Source organism: Cebus imitator, unplaced genomic scaffold (genome assembly GCF_001604975.1).
Source record: "Cebus imitator isolate Cc_AM_T3 unplaced genomic scaffold, Cebus_imitator-1.0 Scaffold255, whole genome shotgun sequence".
Taxonomy (NCBI): Eukaryota; Metazoa; Chordata; class Mammalia; order Primates; family Cebidae; genus Cebus; species Cebus imitator.
Genome location: NW_016107570.1, coordinates 453,834 through 469,990, shown reverse-complemented (window position 1 = coordinate 469,990; position 16,157 = coordinate 453,834). Strand labels below are relative to the sequence as shown.

Sequence of the window (16,157 nt, the reverse complement as noted above, 5' to 3'; positions counted from 1 at the left end):
GACTGGACAGGGAAAATGTGGCACATATACACCATGGAATATTATGCAGCCATCAAAAACAATGAGTTTGTATCCTTGGTAGGTACATGGATGAACCTGGAAACCATCATTCTCAGCAAACTGACAGAAGAGAAGAAGATCAAACACCGCATGTTCTCACTCATAGGCGGGTGTTGAACAATGAGAACACATGGACACAGGAGGGGAGCACTACACACTGGGGTCAGTTGGGGGGAAATGGGGGTGGGATGGTGGGGGTTGGGGAGCGGGGGAGAGATAGCTAGGGGAGAGATGCCAGATGTAGGTGATGGGGAGGAAGGCAGCAAATCACACTGCCATGTGTGTACCTATGCAACAATCTTGCATGTTCTTCACATGTACCCCAAAACCTAAAATGCAATAAAATAAATAAATGGGAAAAAAATTGTCTGAATTTTCAATACACAAAGAAAAGTTTTAGTGAATTTATTTCAGTAAGATGGATAATTTGTTCAAAGTACCAAACACATTTGCTTTTATAATTCATGCCATTTGTATTACATGTCTACATGAAATAGAGAAAGAATATAGGACATGTAACTACACATGCAACCTTGGGCTTTCCAAAATGTTTAAAGTACCAAATTCCCTTGGTGCCAATTGTTTTAGGCATTTCATCTTCACTCATTTGCTTCCTAAATATAGCATAGGTGTGATGTACCCTGTAAATTTCAAATTCACATAAAGAAGTCCCAGCCTTTGAGGCAACTCTTAATTGAATACCAAACGAAAACGTTAGTGTCATCTGAAATGTTTCTGAATAAATAGTTGCTTTAAAGTCTTCTTTGATTTCTATGTTCATTAGTGTCCAAATTCAGAATGGGAACCAAGTTGGGGAGAAAAAGAAACGAAGTCTTTCAGGACAGTCTTTGAAAGAGACTTGGTAAAGAGCACATTGGGACCCAAAGGCATGGACAAAATTCATCTAAGCAGTGGACGAGATGCCTCTCTTATGATAACCAATGATGGTGCCACTATTCTAAAAAGCATTGGTGTTGACAATCCAGCAGCTAAAGTTTTAGTTGATATGTCAAGGGTTCAAGATGATGAAGTTAGTGACGGCACTACTTCTGTTACCATTTTAGCAGCAGAATTATTAAGGGAAGCAGAATCCTTAATTGCAAAAATGATTCATCCACAGACCATCATAGCAGGTTGGAGAGAAGCCACAAAGGCTGCAAGAGAGGCTCTGTTGAGTTCCACGGTCGATCATGGTTCTGATAAAGTTAAATTCCGTCAAGATTTAATGAATGTTGCTGGCACAACATTATCCTCAAAACTTCTTACTCATCACAAAGACCACTTTACTATGTTAGCTGTAGAAGTGGTTCTCAGACTAAAAGGCTCTGGCAACCTGGAGGCAATTCATACTATCAAGAAGCTAGGAGGAAGTTTGGCAGATTCCTGTTTAGATGAAGGCTTTCCGTTGGATAAAAAAATTGGAGTGAATCAACCAAAATGAATTGAAAATATTCAAATTCTTATTGCAGACAATTTTGTCTGTATGGATACAGGCAAAATAAAGATATTTGGTTACTGGGAAGAGTTGATTCTACAGCAAAGTTTGCAGAAATAGAACATGTGGAAAAGGAAAAAATGAAGGAGAAGGTTGAATGTATTCTTAAGCATGGAATAAATTGCTTTATTAACAGGCAGTTAATTTATAATTATCCTGAACAGCTCTTCGGTACTGCTGGTGTCAGGGCTATTGAGCATGCAGATTTTGCAGGTGTGGAATGCCTAGTTCTTGTCACGGGTGGTGAAATTGCCTCTACCTTTGATCACCCAGAACTGGTGAAGCTTGGAAGCTGCAAACTTATCGAGGAAGTCATGATTGGAGAAGACAAACTCATTCACTTTTCTGGGGTTGCCCTTGGTGAGGCTTGTACTATTGTTTTGCGTGGTGCCACTCAACAAATTTTAGATGAAGCAGAAAGATCTTTGCATGATGCTGTTTGTGTTCTTGCACAAACTGTAAAGGACTCTAGAACAGTTTATGGAGGAGGCTGTTCAGAGATGTTGATGGCTCATGCTGTGACACAGCTTACCAATAGAACACCAGGCAAAGAAGCTGTTGCAATGGAGTCTTATGCTAAATCACTGAGAATGTTGCCAACCATCATAGCTGACAGTGCAGGCTATGACAGTGCAGACCAGCAGCACAGCTCAGAGCTGCTCACCATGAAGGTAACACCACTGCTGGACTGGATATGAGGGAAGGTCCCATTGGAGATATGGCTCTCCTGGGTATAACAGAAAGTTTTCAAGTAAAGCAACAAGTTCTTCTAAGTGCAGCTGAAGCAGTAGAGGTGATTCTACATGTGGACGACATCATCAAAGCAGCACCCAGGAAGCGTGTCCCTGATCACCACCCGTGTTAAGCATTCCCATGTGCTGTTAATCTCTGGACCAATTTCTAGCAAAGTTGTGTTTGAAAGACAGCCTCTTAAAGAAGACTGTGGAATCTGTTTATTGGTGCCCATTATATCCTTAAGTTTGGACATTTAGCTGAACTTCTCTTTTAACATGGGTCTAATTTATTTGCCATGTAATTTTCCATACAAATCAGTTGATTGAAAAGTTCATTTCTCATACTGTACATTAAAATAAAAATTTGAACAATTAAAAAAAAGATGTGACAGATAATTTTTTTGGCTAAGACAGGGTAGATTCAAGTAGTCAGGTAATAGAAAAGGGAGTGCCTTGTATATCAACTCATGCTGGAATTTGTGAAATCGTATAAAGTTTGATAGAAAAAATGTTAAATTCATCAAACCTTGTTTAGTCATAATCCTTACAATTTCTGATTTAGTATAACATCCTGAATAAATTTTTTCAGACTGATGGAGAGAAGAAATTATTCTTTGCAATATGTAAATTTCTGACTAATAGGAGTAAAAGAAAATAATTGGTTCCTTAGGATATTTCTGGTTACTTATGAGACGTTTGAGGAGGGACTCTGTCTAACTATTGTTTTTAACCCTTGTTGTTGGTGGGTAGACAGAACATTAATGCTACATGAAAGATAGTTACTCTTGAATCCTCAAGAGAAAGTAGGTTATTTTTTTCTCTGTTATCCAACAAACTTTTAACAATTCTAAAGAAAGAAGTAAAAAGCACTTAGTTTTCAGAAGCATGTTTCAGCTTCTTGCATCAGGAGTAGGCCAGATGGCCACGTTCTGTATGGCTTTATAAATATTCCTTTTTGTTCCATGTAAAAGTTAATGGCTAGTTTTAAACCATGGTATCATTTTGAAATCAGACCTTATGTGCTTAACTTCATTCAAACTATTTCTATTTTGTTAGACTGTAGGAAAACACAGAGCTGAGCTATTAAAATTCCAGAGCAATTTGGAATTGCCAACAATATGTACTGGAGAGATGGGGATGGAGTCTGAAGTCAAACGAATTTGAAACTAGTCTCCTTTTACATGCTGGGTGACTTTGGACAAGGGGAAAAGCTACCCGTGGGGTTTCTGTGAATGTTAAATGAAATAATACATGCAGAGTGCTTGAAGTAATGCTAGGGACATAGCAAACCAAAAAAATGTTAGCCAGTTTATTATTAGAAGGGAAAAACTCCTATTAATATTTTCTTATTTATGTTTGTGTTTTTGTGGTTGTCATGAAACAGGCTACTATTTGAGAATGTAAGAATTTTAACCATTTACAAAATGGTATGTGATATGACATGTATATGATCTTTCACAAGTGAAATGATAATGGAAAGTTTACTGAAAGTGTCAGAACAGCTCTAGATAAAATAATTTTTGCTTAATTTGGAAATAAAAGTATGAATCTGGGTTTAAACTAAATTTATTATTCTGTTAAAGTCACATGAATATGGAAAAAAATCAGTATCACTTCTAACTAAATCTGGCCTTGAAACTTCTTTGACATGGTCTTCTTAAAATATATATATTATATATTCTAAATAGCATGTCATTTAGAAATATACTATTTCTAAACTGAAGTATCTAACTGATATTTCTGATATATATACACTTATATATGATATATGATTATATATGATATATATTATCTATATGATGTATATTATATATGATATATATTTCTAACTGATATAACTAGAAGTATGTCTGTTCTTAGATATATGTAAATTATATTTTAATACTAGCCTACAATGATGGTACAAGAAGATAAGAGATCTATATATACATTTATATATAAATAGTTCAACAACAAGATTTTTATGTAGAATAACTTTCTACAGTTTTATTTAGGGTCATTTCTATACAGAAAAAATACACATTTTATCTCCTTTTTGTGCTAAGATCTGGAGATGCAATGGTGCCTCCCTCCCTTCCTGGAGCTTACCAAACAAAACAAATTCACTAAATAAAATTATTCCTAATTGTGTTTTAAGTGCAGTGAAGAGAACATAGGAGGGGCCGAGTTAAACCATCTGTTTGTGTATATCTGTGTATGGGTGTGTGTCTGTGTCTGTGTGTGTCTGTGTATCCTAGAGATGTGCTTTAGTTGGAGTGGTCAAGGAAGTTGAGAACTGAAAGAACCAGTCAAACAAACAGTAGGGAGAAGATTATAGCAGGTACAAAGGTCTTGAATATTCAGCAGATATGAGGAGCAGAGGCTCTGTTTTTTAATCACTTAAAAAGGAAAAGAAGTGAGATTGCTGTCTGAAGATCTTACATTTATATGGCACTCATGTATAGATTTCCAGTGAAAAGTTGGACATCATGAAATGATGGGTTTCCTACCTACCAGTCCCCAGTGTTTGTCTTTGACTGGGGTGTTTTCTGTATATATCTGACCTGATTTCTATTGCTAGCCTGTCTTCCCAGGGACTTTGGTGAGCTGAGGTCAAAGAGAGTGGACTGCACCTAGGAAAGAAGGAAAGCCTTTTGAAATAAAAGTGCCCTTGAAAAATATTCTGCTGCTTTAATCTCTCCTCTTTACAGAAAGCTTAAGATGCTCCTAAGAATTTGACTCACTAAACTTCAAGAGCATTTTTATTAGGTGTAAGATCTTACTTTGACTTTAGGTGCCAAATCACACACCAGGCAACCCACACTGAATTCTCTGTTGCCGTAAGTGCATAGATTTCAGTGTTCTAATGCCCCTATGAGCTAAATTTACTTATTATTTGAGTTCAAAATTTAACCGAATAGTAGATATATGTGTATAAAACAACAACAGTTTTACCAAATGGTTAGAATACTTTTCCCAAAGATCGTAATGCTGGCCTTCAGCTAATAATAGGATGTGCCTGCTGGACTGAATGACATGGTTGATACAAAAGACAGATGTAAGCCATGGCTCCCCAAACTGGAGTAGGGATGAGCATGTCAGCCACACATGCCAAAGGCCAGGCACTGATATTCTTACTGGCAAGACTGCTCAGGATGTATGTGGCGTTCTTTTCCCTGGCCACCCTTAAGGAGTTTATGAATGGGTTCCATCAGCTTCAAACAGCAAACACACTTTGGCCTGTATGAACTGAAACCCATCATAGATCATAGCCACAATCACCTTCCTCACGTATTCTAGTTCTCAAGCATATTTTGGATCATAAAACAACAAAATAATGACAAAAGCAACAATAACAACCAAAAGTAACTTAAGTAAGACTTTAGTATGAAATGTATTGCACTGTAATCATTTCAATATTACAATGCATTAAAGATGTATGTATCACTCTATTACTCTGTGCTCATCCTCCCTTTTCATACAAAATAAAACATAATCTGCGTATTCATTGTTCTGCAGTTTGTATTTTGCACTTGACAGTGTGTTGATTCATAGAGAAGCTTCTTGTGTTGTTATGGAAGAACTTTACTGAGATATAACTCACATGCCATCTATAGAGGGTATATAATTTATTGATTTTTACTATATTCAGACAGTTGTTGGTTAATATCTACCATTCTTTGGCCATAATGAATAACAGGATTTTCTCTGCACAGATATGTCCATTTAAGTAAAGATGCCAATGCAGCTAAATAGAATCACTCAAAAACAACTCCAAAATGAGCCAGGGAGAGTGGAGGGAAGGAAAGGGAGGAATGCATCCAAACATAGCCCTGTCTTCCATGAACACTCAGTAATGTCATCAAAACATGATGCAATTAAATTTTACCAAGTTTATTGCCGTCCTTGATGCTTTCCAATTTTTTTGACAACAGTTTTGCCTTCTTCAAATTCAAATGGTGTAATTGGGTCTTGGTAGTTGATGTTTATCTTAATTGAAACAGATTCTCTTCATCCTTTTTCTCTGAGACTCCTCCTTTGAGACTGAAAGGTCATTTTAAATCTGTACCGCATTTGAGAAGCCACATAATGAATTCAAATAAATTCTTGCCTATTAAAAGGAGGCTTCTCTTCTTAACTTCCAGAGCTTACATAGAATAAACCATTTGATTTTTGTCTAACTTTTCTTTTAAAGGAACTTATTGTGCTTACTTTTTAATGCTGTAACTACAGAGAATGGGGAAATCCTAGGTTTTCATTTATTCTTGTCAGAAAAAAAGTGTATTTTGTTCAGTAATTGCAATAAAATCCTACTGGGGTATACAGCTACTAGTCAACAAATTTAAGGGATATTCTTTAGTTGCATTACTTTAAGGATTTCTTATCTATTATCTAGCAACTTCACTTTTAAACGTTTACTCTATGTACTTGTGTAAAGGTTCAAAAATATATGTCCAAAATGTTCTGCTGCCGTTTTTGTAACAGAACACTGGAGAGAGCCTAATTGTCAATCGGTACATGACTGATTGAACAACTGATGCACAACTATAAAACAATACTGTGCATCTATGAGGAAGATCTTTCATGTGCTGGTATGGCTGTGGCGCTCTCTACAGATGATGCTTACTATTGTTATTATTGTTATACTTTGAAAAGATGACATGCACACTCCCATGTATCCACTTTCATTAGTTTCTTTGTATATACCTTTAGGGTTTATGTAAATGCAATGAAAATATAAATTCTATTCTCTTCCTCCCTTTTTACACAAAAGAAGTATAGTCTGCATATTCATTGTTCTGTGGCTTGTATTTTGCACTTGACAGTGTGTCAATACATAGAGAGGCTTCTTGTGTTGTTTTGGAAGAACTTTATGGAGGTATAACTCACATATCATACTCTTCATCAATAGAGGGTGTATAATTTAGAGATTTTTAGTCTATTCACACCGTTTTGCCACCATCACCAAATTCAATTGAGAACAATTTCCTACCACTATAAGAAACCCCTTACCCTGTAGTATCACCCTCCAATTCCGCCATTGCCTGCTCTATATCCACTGCCCCTCCTGCACCCCGCAGCCCTAGGCAACAACGACTCTACCTTTTTTTCTCTATAATTTGCCTATTCTGAATGTTTCTTATAAATGGAATCATATAATATGTGGTCTGTTGTGACATGCTTCATTCAAGGCTTATTCATGTTGTAGCACATATCAGATTGTATTTTTTAGGAGCAAATAATATTCCATTGTATGACTATACCACATTTCGTTTATTCATCTGTTGATAGATATTTGCATTGTTTCACTTTTTGGCTATTTCAAATTGTACTGCAGTGAACGTTTATGCAAAAGTGTTTGTATGTTCAATTTTTCTTTCTTCTGGGTACATTCCTAGTAGTGGAATTGCTGGGACAAATGGTAGCTCTAAGTTTAACTTTTTGGTTGTTTTCCAAAGTGTCTGCATTTTCATCTTTCTTACAGCAGAAAGTGATTCTGTTGAATGGCTCTATCATTATTGATTTAGTCAAGGTGTATTTTTAAGTGGAGAAGTTAAGGCACAGTGTTCCCAGTTATGGAAAAATATGCAAAGACTGTACATACATAAATATGTTTCACTCAAAAGCATCTTTCTGCATGTGCACTCAAGGTAATGGTAAAGTTGCTAGCTTTGAGGAAGAGGTGGCTACAAGTTTGAAATCTGAGGTAGAACGGGACTGAGTACTCACCATTTTAAATTTGGGGGAATTTTACTATGTGTGCTAATTAATTTTTCAGTTGAAAATATGATTCATTAATGTAAAAAAGAAGAAATGTATTTTCTTGGAACTCCTTTGATCAGTGTTGGTCAGGCCAGGGGTGTCTTGACCCGTGCTTTGAGTCATCCTGCACTGTGAGGTGCTTAGTGCTGTACAAGCACTATTCTTGACATCTGCTCTACTTGACACCATTTTTAGTTACTAGGGCAAGAAAAAAACAAAAAACAAAAACGATGATTGCTTCTCTGTCTTTAAGCCAAGATATCATTTAAAAACCAGACATTTAGCTCTTACTCTAAATGAGTGTTTCTCAAATGTTTTATTCAAATTAATCCACCTCAAAAGCAAAATAGGAGGGAAAATTAGGGTGAACATCTGGGTGAACCTTGGGATTGAGAAATAGGAGGGCAGTATATGAACTAATCATGAATGGTATTAGGAAATGGAGCTGGACAGTCTGTCTGAAGTCCTTCATAGTTTCTTGTACATTCTTTCTGAAATATCGTGTATTGATAACTGGAAGAGGGAGTCCTTACTTTCTGCACAGTAGCCATCATGTAGCTCTGAATGGGCTTTGTGTTTGCTCTCACCTTTGCTTGAAAATCAGCTGTCTTAGTTTGGGTTTTTCTACTTTTTAAGACAAAACTAACCTATAGTGGTTACATATGAAACACACTAGTAGATTTGATTCTGCCTTTCCTTACATTCGCTTGCCTTATTAAATGATAGGAAAGAATCAAAATTCATTTGCCGTATTGACTTGTTCATTCTTGTATTCACTTATCTATTCGTCAAGCATTTATTAATCCAACGCTCCTGTAACATCACTCCTCACTAAGTGATGATTCCTTCTGGGGTGCCGTGGAAAGCTTGATTTCCAGCTGGAGGAAGAATAATTTAGTAACCTTTTTAATGATCAGAATCCTAAACAAACCCAATTTTGAAAAATAACATGACTTTGCTAAAAATACATTAAAAAGATAAAGAGATGCTATGAAAATGAAATTTTAATAATGTAAAAAATTGGGGGTTATCAGAAATTCATAAACTGACTTTACTTAGAGCTAGAAAGCCCCTTTGAGACGAGTAAAGTCATGAATGAAAAAATGCATACCTTTTCTTCAATCATTGTCTATATCCCACCGTGATAATGAGGAGTATGCTATGTGTAGTGACTGTGTTTGCAGATGGAGGAGGTTTGGGTAACGGAAGTAACAAAGGTGCTCCCAGAACAAGTACCACATCCAGTTAGCTTACCAGTTAGCAGTCTATTCCTGAAGTATTTGTTTATGAAGATGATTATAACTAGAGAGAAGTCTTATTTTATTTTTTTGTTTATATATGAAGATATCATAAAATGTTTTCTTTTCAAACAGCAATACATTTTTTCTTTGGCAGCACTATTGTTTATTTTAAAAGAAAAGACAGTAACTAATCCCAGCATTTTAAAATGAATAAATAGAGACTTTGATGCTGTAAAGGCAGCATAAAGCCATTTGCCAAATGTCAACAGAGTTCACAAAGAATTCTGTGTTGTAAAAACCTCACAGTTGCCTAGTTTACTCCCTCATCCAAAAAACGAGAGGGACAAGATTCTTTGATATTTTTATGTATAATGTAACTAGAGAATGTGACTTCAGTGATGATGATGATCTAATTGCAATGCTAAGAACCACGGCTAGGCTGGGACTGTGGGTGCACATTGTCAGGCTGGGGAGCGTGGGTAGCTGGTAAAGAAAGCAATGGTGAGAGTATCACTTGGATATTTATTTCTGGATATTATTCTATCTGTTCCATACACTTTGGTGTTTAGAATCTAGATGATGGCTGGATGGGTGCAGTAGCTTAAACCTATAATCCTAACACTTTGGGAGGCTGAGATGGGAGGATCACTTGAGTTGAGGAGTGTAAGACCAGTCTTGGCAACATAGGAAGATCCTGTCTCTACAAAAAAAATTTTTTTTTTAAATTAGCCAGGCATCGTAGCACACACCAGTAGTCCCAGCTACTCAAGACGCTGAGGTGGGAGGATCGCTTGAGCCTGAAAGGTGAAGGCTGCAGTGAGCTGTAATTGTGCCACTGCACTCCAGCCTGGGTGACAGCAAGACCCCATTTTTAAAAAAACAAAAAACAAACCTAGATATGACTAGATAAGATTTCATATTCAGTCATTATTCAGTTATTAGAAAATGAGATTTACAAGGCATCCATGGAGGGGTAAACAATGACACCTGGTTAGTTGGGCTGAGGCTTACAGAGATAGAATCACCTGCACACTGTTGCAGAGCCAGAGCTCCAACCTAGGCTGCTGGACACCATTGAGCACTCTGCTGGACTGTCTCTTGGACAGCTTGCTTTATGGGAACTGCCTTCATACAACTTTAAAAATAAAGTATAGCAGAGTAGCAGTTTGTCCACAGTCAAATATGAAATATATAAATGTTTCACAGGTTCTTTTTTTAATCTTTATTTTAGGTTCAGGGATACATGTGAAGATTTGTTATATGGGTAGACTCAGGTTATGGGGATTTGTTGTACATATTATTTCATCACTCAGGTATTAAGCCCAGTGCCCAATAGTTATCTTTTCTCCTCCTCTCCTTCTTCCCACACTCCCTGCTCAAATAGACCCCAGTGTCTGTTGTTTCCTTCTTTGTTTCCGTGAATTCTCATCAATTAGCTTCCATTTACAAGTGAGAACATGCAGTATTTGGTTTTATGTTTCTGTGTTAATTTGCTAAGGATAGTAGCCTCCAGCTCTATCCATGTTCCCGAAAAAGACATGATCTCATTCTTTTTTATGGCTGCATAGTATTCCTTGGTGTAAATATGCCTCATTCTCTTTATCCAATCTGTCATTGATGGGTATCTAGGTGGATTCCATGTCTTTGTTACTGCAAATAGTGCTGCAGTGAACATGTGTGTGCCTGTGTGTGTCTTTATGGTAGAACGATGTATATTCCTCTGGGTCTATGTCCAGTAATAGAATTGCATAGTCAAATGGTAGTTCTGCTTTTAGCTCTTTGAAGAATTACCACACTGCTTTTCACAATGGTTGAACTAATTTACACTCCCACCAACAGCGTATAAGTGTTCCCTTTTCTCTAAAACCTTGCCAGCATCTGTTATTTTTTGACTTTTTAATAATAGCCATTATGACTGGTATGAGATGGTATCTTGTTTTGATTTGCATTTCTCTAATAATCAGTGATATTGAAGTTTTTTTCATATGCTTGTTGGCCACATGTATGTCTTCTTTTGAAAAGTGTCTGTTTATGTCTTTTGCCCACTTTTTAATGGAGTTGTTTGTTTTTCTCTTGTAAATTTGTTTAAGCTCCTCATAGATGCTGGACATTTGACCTTTGCCAGATACATAGTTTGCAAACATTTTCTCCCATTCTGTTTAACTCTGTTGATAGATTATTTGCTGTGCAGAAGCTTTTAAGTTTATTTAGATCCCATTTGTCAGTTTTTGCTTTTATTGTTATTTCTTTTGTTGTCTTTGTCATGAATCTTTGCCTCTTCCTGTGTTGAGGATGGTATTTACGAGGTTGTGTTCCAGTGTTTCTATAGTAGTGGGTTTTATATTTAAGTTTTGGGTTTTATATTTATATTCCATCTTGAATTGATTTTTGCATATGGTGAAAGAAAGAGGCCAGCTTCAATCTTCTGTCTATGGCTAGGCAGTTATCCCAGCACTGTTAATTGAATAGGCAGTATTTTCTCCATTGCTTGCTTTTGTTCAGCTTTGTTGAAGATCCAATGTTCCTAGGTGTACAGTTTTATTTCTAGACTCTGTTCCATTGGTCTACTCCCTGTTCTTTTACCAGTACCATGCTGTTTTGGTTACTGTATCCTTGTATTATAGTTTGAAGTCAGGTAAGGTGATGCCTCCAGCTTTGTTCTTTTTGCTTAGGATTGTCTTAGCTATTAAGGCTCTTTTTTGGTTCCATGTGAACTTTAAAATAGTTTTTTTCTGGTTCTGTATTTCATAGCTTCTAACTACATTCTATTGTTGGAAATCTTTATATGTTATCCAAATAGGAAAACATTAATTTAAAATTCTTGTCATATACTCTACAAAATATTTATATTCAAGGCACGTTAACCATATGTATTTTTTTTTTTTTTGAGACAGGATCTTGCTCTGTCACCCAAGCTGGAGTGCAGTAGCTCAATCACAGCTCATTGCAGCTTTGACCTCCCATGCTTAAGCAATCCTCCCACCTCAACCTCATAAGTAGCTGGAACAGCAAGTGTGTCCTACCTGGCTGTTTTTTTTTTAATTGCATTTTAGGTTTTGGGGTACATATGAAGAACATGCAAGATTGTTGCATAGGTACACACGTGGCAGTGTGATTTGCTGCCTTCCTCCCCATCACCTACATCTGGCATTTCTCCCCATGCTATCTCTCCCCAACTCCCTACCCCCAACTGTCCCTCCCTTAGCCCCCCCCCCCACAGACCCCAGTGTGTGATGCTCCCCTCCCTGTGTCCATGTGTTCTCATTGTTCAACACCCGCCTATGAGTGAGAACATGTGGTGTTTGATTTTCTGTTCTTGTGTCAGTTTGCTGAGAATGATGGTTTCCAGGTTCATCCATGTCCCTACAAAGGACACAAACTCATTGTTTTTGATGGCTGCATAATATTCCATGGTGTATATCTGCCACATTTTCCCTGTCTAGTCTATCATCAATGGGCATTTGAGTTGGTTCCAGGTCTTTGCTATTGCAAACTGTGCTGCAATGAACATTCGTGTGCATGTGTCCTTGTAGTAGAACGATTTACAATCCTTTGGATATATACCAGTAATGGGATTGCTGGGTCAAATAGAATTTCTATTTCTAGGTCCTTGAGGAATCACCACACTGTCTTCCACAGTCGTTGAACTAACTTACACTCCCACCAACAGTGTAAAAGTGTTCCTACTTCTCCACATCCTCTCCAGTATCTGTTGTCTCCAGATTTTTTAATGATCGCCATTCTAACTGGCATGAGATGGTATCTCAATGCAGTTTTGATTTGCATTTCTCTAATGACCAGTGACGCCAAGCATTTTTTCATATGTTTGTTGGCCTCATATATGTCTTCTTTTGTAAAGCGTCTGTTCATATCCTTCGCCCACTTTTGAATGGGCTTGTTTGTTTTTTTCTTGTAAATCTGTTTTAGTTCTTTGTAAATTCTGGATATCAGCCCTTTGTCCAATGGGTAAACTGCAAAAATTTTTTCCCATTCTGTTGGTTGCCGATTCACTCTAATGACTGTTTCTTTTGCTGTGCAGAAGCTGTGGAGTTTGATTAGGTCCCATTTGTCTATTTTGGCTTTTGTTGTCAATGCTTTTGGTGTTTTGGTCATGAAGTCCTTGCCTACACCTATGTCCTGAATGGTTTTGCCTAGATTTTCTTCTAGGGCTTTTATGGTGTTAGGTCTTATGTTTAAGTCTTTAATCCATCTGGAATTAATTTTAGTGTAAGGTGTCAGGAAGGGGTCCAGTTTCTGCTTTCTGCACATGGCTAGCCACTTTTCCCAACACCATTTATTAAACAGGGAATCCTTTCCCCATTGCTTGCTTTTGTCAGGTTTGTGAAAGATCAGATGGTTGAAGATATGTTGTGTTGCCTCTGAGGCCTCTGTTCTGTTCCATTGGTCTATATTTCTGTTTTGGTACCAGTACCATGCTGTTTTGATTACTGTAACCCTGTAGTATAGTTTGAAGTCTGGTAGTGTGATGCCTCCCGCTTTGTTCTTTTTGCTTGGAATTGACTTGGCTATGCGGGCTCTCTTTTAGTTCCATATGAAGTTTAGGGTGGTTTTTTCCAGCTCTGTGAAGAAGGTCATTGGTAGCTTGATGGGGATAGTGTTGATTCTGTAAAGTATTTTGGTCTCTATGGCCATTTTCACGATATTGATTCTTCCTAACCATGAACATGGAATGTTTCTCCATCTGTTTGTGTCCTCTCTTATTTCGTTGAGCAGTGGTTTGTAGTTCTCCTTGAAGAGGTCCTTTATGTTCCTTGTTAGTTGTATTCCTAGGTATTTTATTCTCTTTGTAGCAATTGTGAATGGCAATTCATTCTTGATTTGGCTCTCTTTAAGTCTGTTATTGGTGTATAAGAATGCTTGTGATTTTTGCACATTGATTTTGTATCCTGAGACTTTGCTGAAGTTGCTTATCAGTTTCAAGAGATTTGGGGCTAAGACAATGGGGTCTTGTAGATATACAATCATGTCATCTGCGAATAGAGGCAATTTGACTTCCTCCTTTCCTAATTGAATACCCTTTATTTCTTTTTCTTGCCTGGTTGCTCTGGCTAGAAATTCCAATACTATATTGAATAGGAGTAGTGAGAGAGGGCATCATTGTCTAGTGCCAGATTTCAAAGGAAATGCTTCCAGTTTTTGCCCATTCATCATGATATTGGCTGTTGGTTTGTCATAAATAGCTTTTATTATTTTGGGATATGTTCCGTCAATACCTAGTTTATTGAGGGTTTTTAGCATAAAGGGCTGTTGAAGTTTGTCAAAGGCTTCTCTGCATCAATTGAGATAATCATGTGGTTTTTGTCTTTGGTTCTGTTTATGTGGTGAATTACATTTACAGACTTGCATATGTTGAACCAGCCTTGCATCCCCAGGATGAAGCCTACTTGATCATGGTGGATAAGCTTTTTGATGTGCTGTTGCAATCAGTTTGCCAGTATTTTATTGAAGATTTTTGCATCTATGTTCATCATGGATATTGGCCTGAAGTTTTCTTTTCTTGCTGAGTCTCTGCTGGGTTTTGGAATCAGGATGATGTTAGTGTCATAAAATGATTTGGGAAAGATTCCCTCTTTTTGGATTGTTTGTAATAGTTTCAGAAGGAATGGTACCAGCTCCTCTTTGTGTGTCTGGTAGAATTCCGCTGTGAACCCAACTGGACCTGGGCTTTTTTTGGCTGGTAAGCTCTTAATTGCTGCCTCAACTTTGGACCTTGTTATTGGTCTATTCAGAGTTTCAACTTCTTCCTGGTTTAGGCTTGGGAGGATGCAAGTGTCCAGGAATTTATCCATTTCTTCCAGGTTTACTAGTTTATGTGCATAGAGTTGTTTGTAATAATCTCTGATGATGGTTTGAATTTCTGTGGAATCTGTGGTGATATCCCCTTTATCATTTTTTATTGCATCTATTTGATTATTCTCTCTCTTATTTTTAAATCTGGCTTATGTTCTGTCTATTTTGTTGATCTTTGTGAAAAACCAGCTCCTGGATTTATTGATTTTTTGAAGGTTTTTTTGTGTCTCTATCTCCTTCAGTTCTGCTCTGATCTTAGTTATTTCTTGTCTTCTGCTAGGTTCTGAGTTTTTTTGATCTTCCTCCTCTAGCTCTTTCAATCTTGATGATAGGGTGTCAATTTTAGATCTCTCCTTCCTTCTCATGTGGGCATTTATTGCTATATATTTTCCTCTAGACACTGCTTTAAATGTGTCCCAGAGACTCTGGCATGTTGTGTCTTCATTCTCGTTGGTTTTGAAGAACATCTTTATTTCTGCCTTCATTTCATTGTTTATCCAGTCAACATTCAAGAACCAGTTGTTCAGTTTCCATGAAGCTGTGCAGTTGTGAGTTAGTTTCTGAATTCTGAGTTCTAACTTGATTGCACTGTGGTCTGAGAGACTGTTTGTTACGATTTCCTTTCTTTTGCATTTGCTGAGGAGTGATTTACTCCCAATTATGTGGTCAATTTTAGAGTAGGTGTGATGTGGTGCTGAGAAGAATATATTTTCTGGGGATTTGGGGTGTAGAGTTCTGTAAATGTCTATTAGGTTTGCTTGGTCCAGGTCTGAGTTCAAGTCCTGATATCCTTGTTATATTTCTGTCTCATTGATCTGTCTAATATTGACAGTGGGGTGTTAAAGTCTCCCACTATTATTGTGTGGCAGTCCAAGTCTCTTTGTTAAGTCATTAAGAACTTGCCTTATGTATCTGGGTGCTCCTGTATTGGGTGCATATATATTTAGGATCGTTAGCTCCTCTTGTTGCATTGATCCTTTTACCATTATGTAATGTCCTTCTTTGTCTCTTTTGATCTTTGTTGGTTTAAAGTCTATTTTATGAGAGATGAGAATTGCAACTCCTGCTTTTTTT

General features: G+C 37.1%; 1 protein-coding gene and 1 pseudogene across 9 annotated transcripts in view; both read left to right on the top strand.

Moving 5' to 3' along the window:
* PDE4D (phosphodiesterase 4D) overlaps positions 1-16,157 on the top strand; it is a 1,550,946-nt gene that overhangs the window by 1,251,839 nt on the left and 282,950 nt on the right. The window lies entirely within an intron of this gene.
* LOC108283074 lies at positions 457-3,587 on the top strand (annotated as a pseudogene). The gene has a single exon (XR_001816670.2). The product of XR_001816670.2 is annotated as a T-complex protein 1 subunit beta-like (transcript).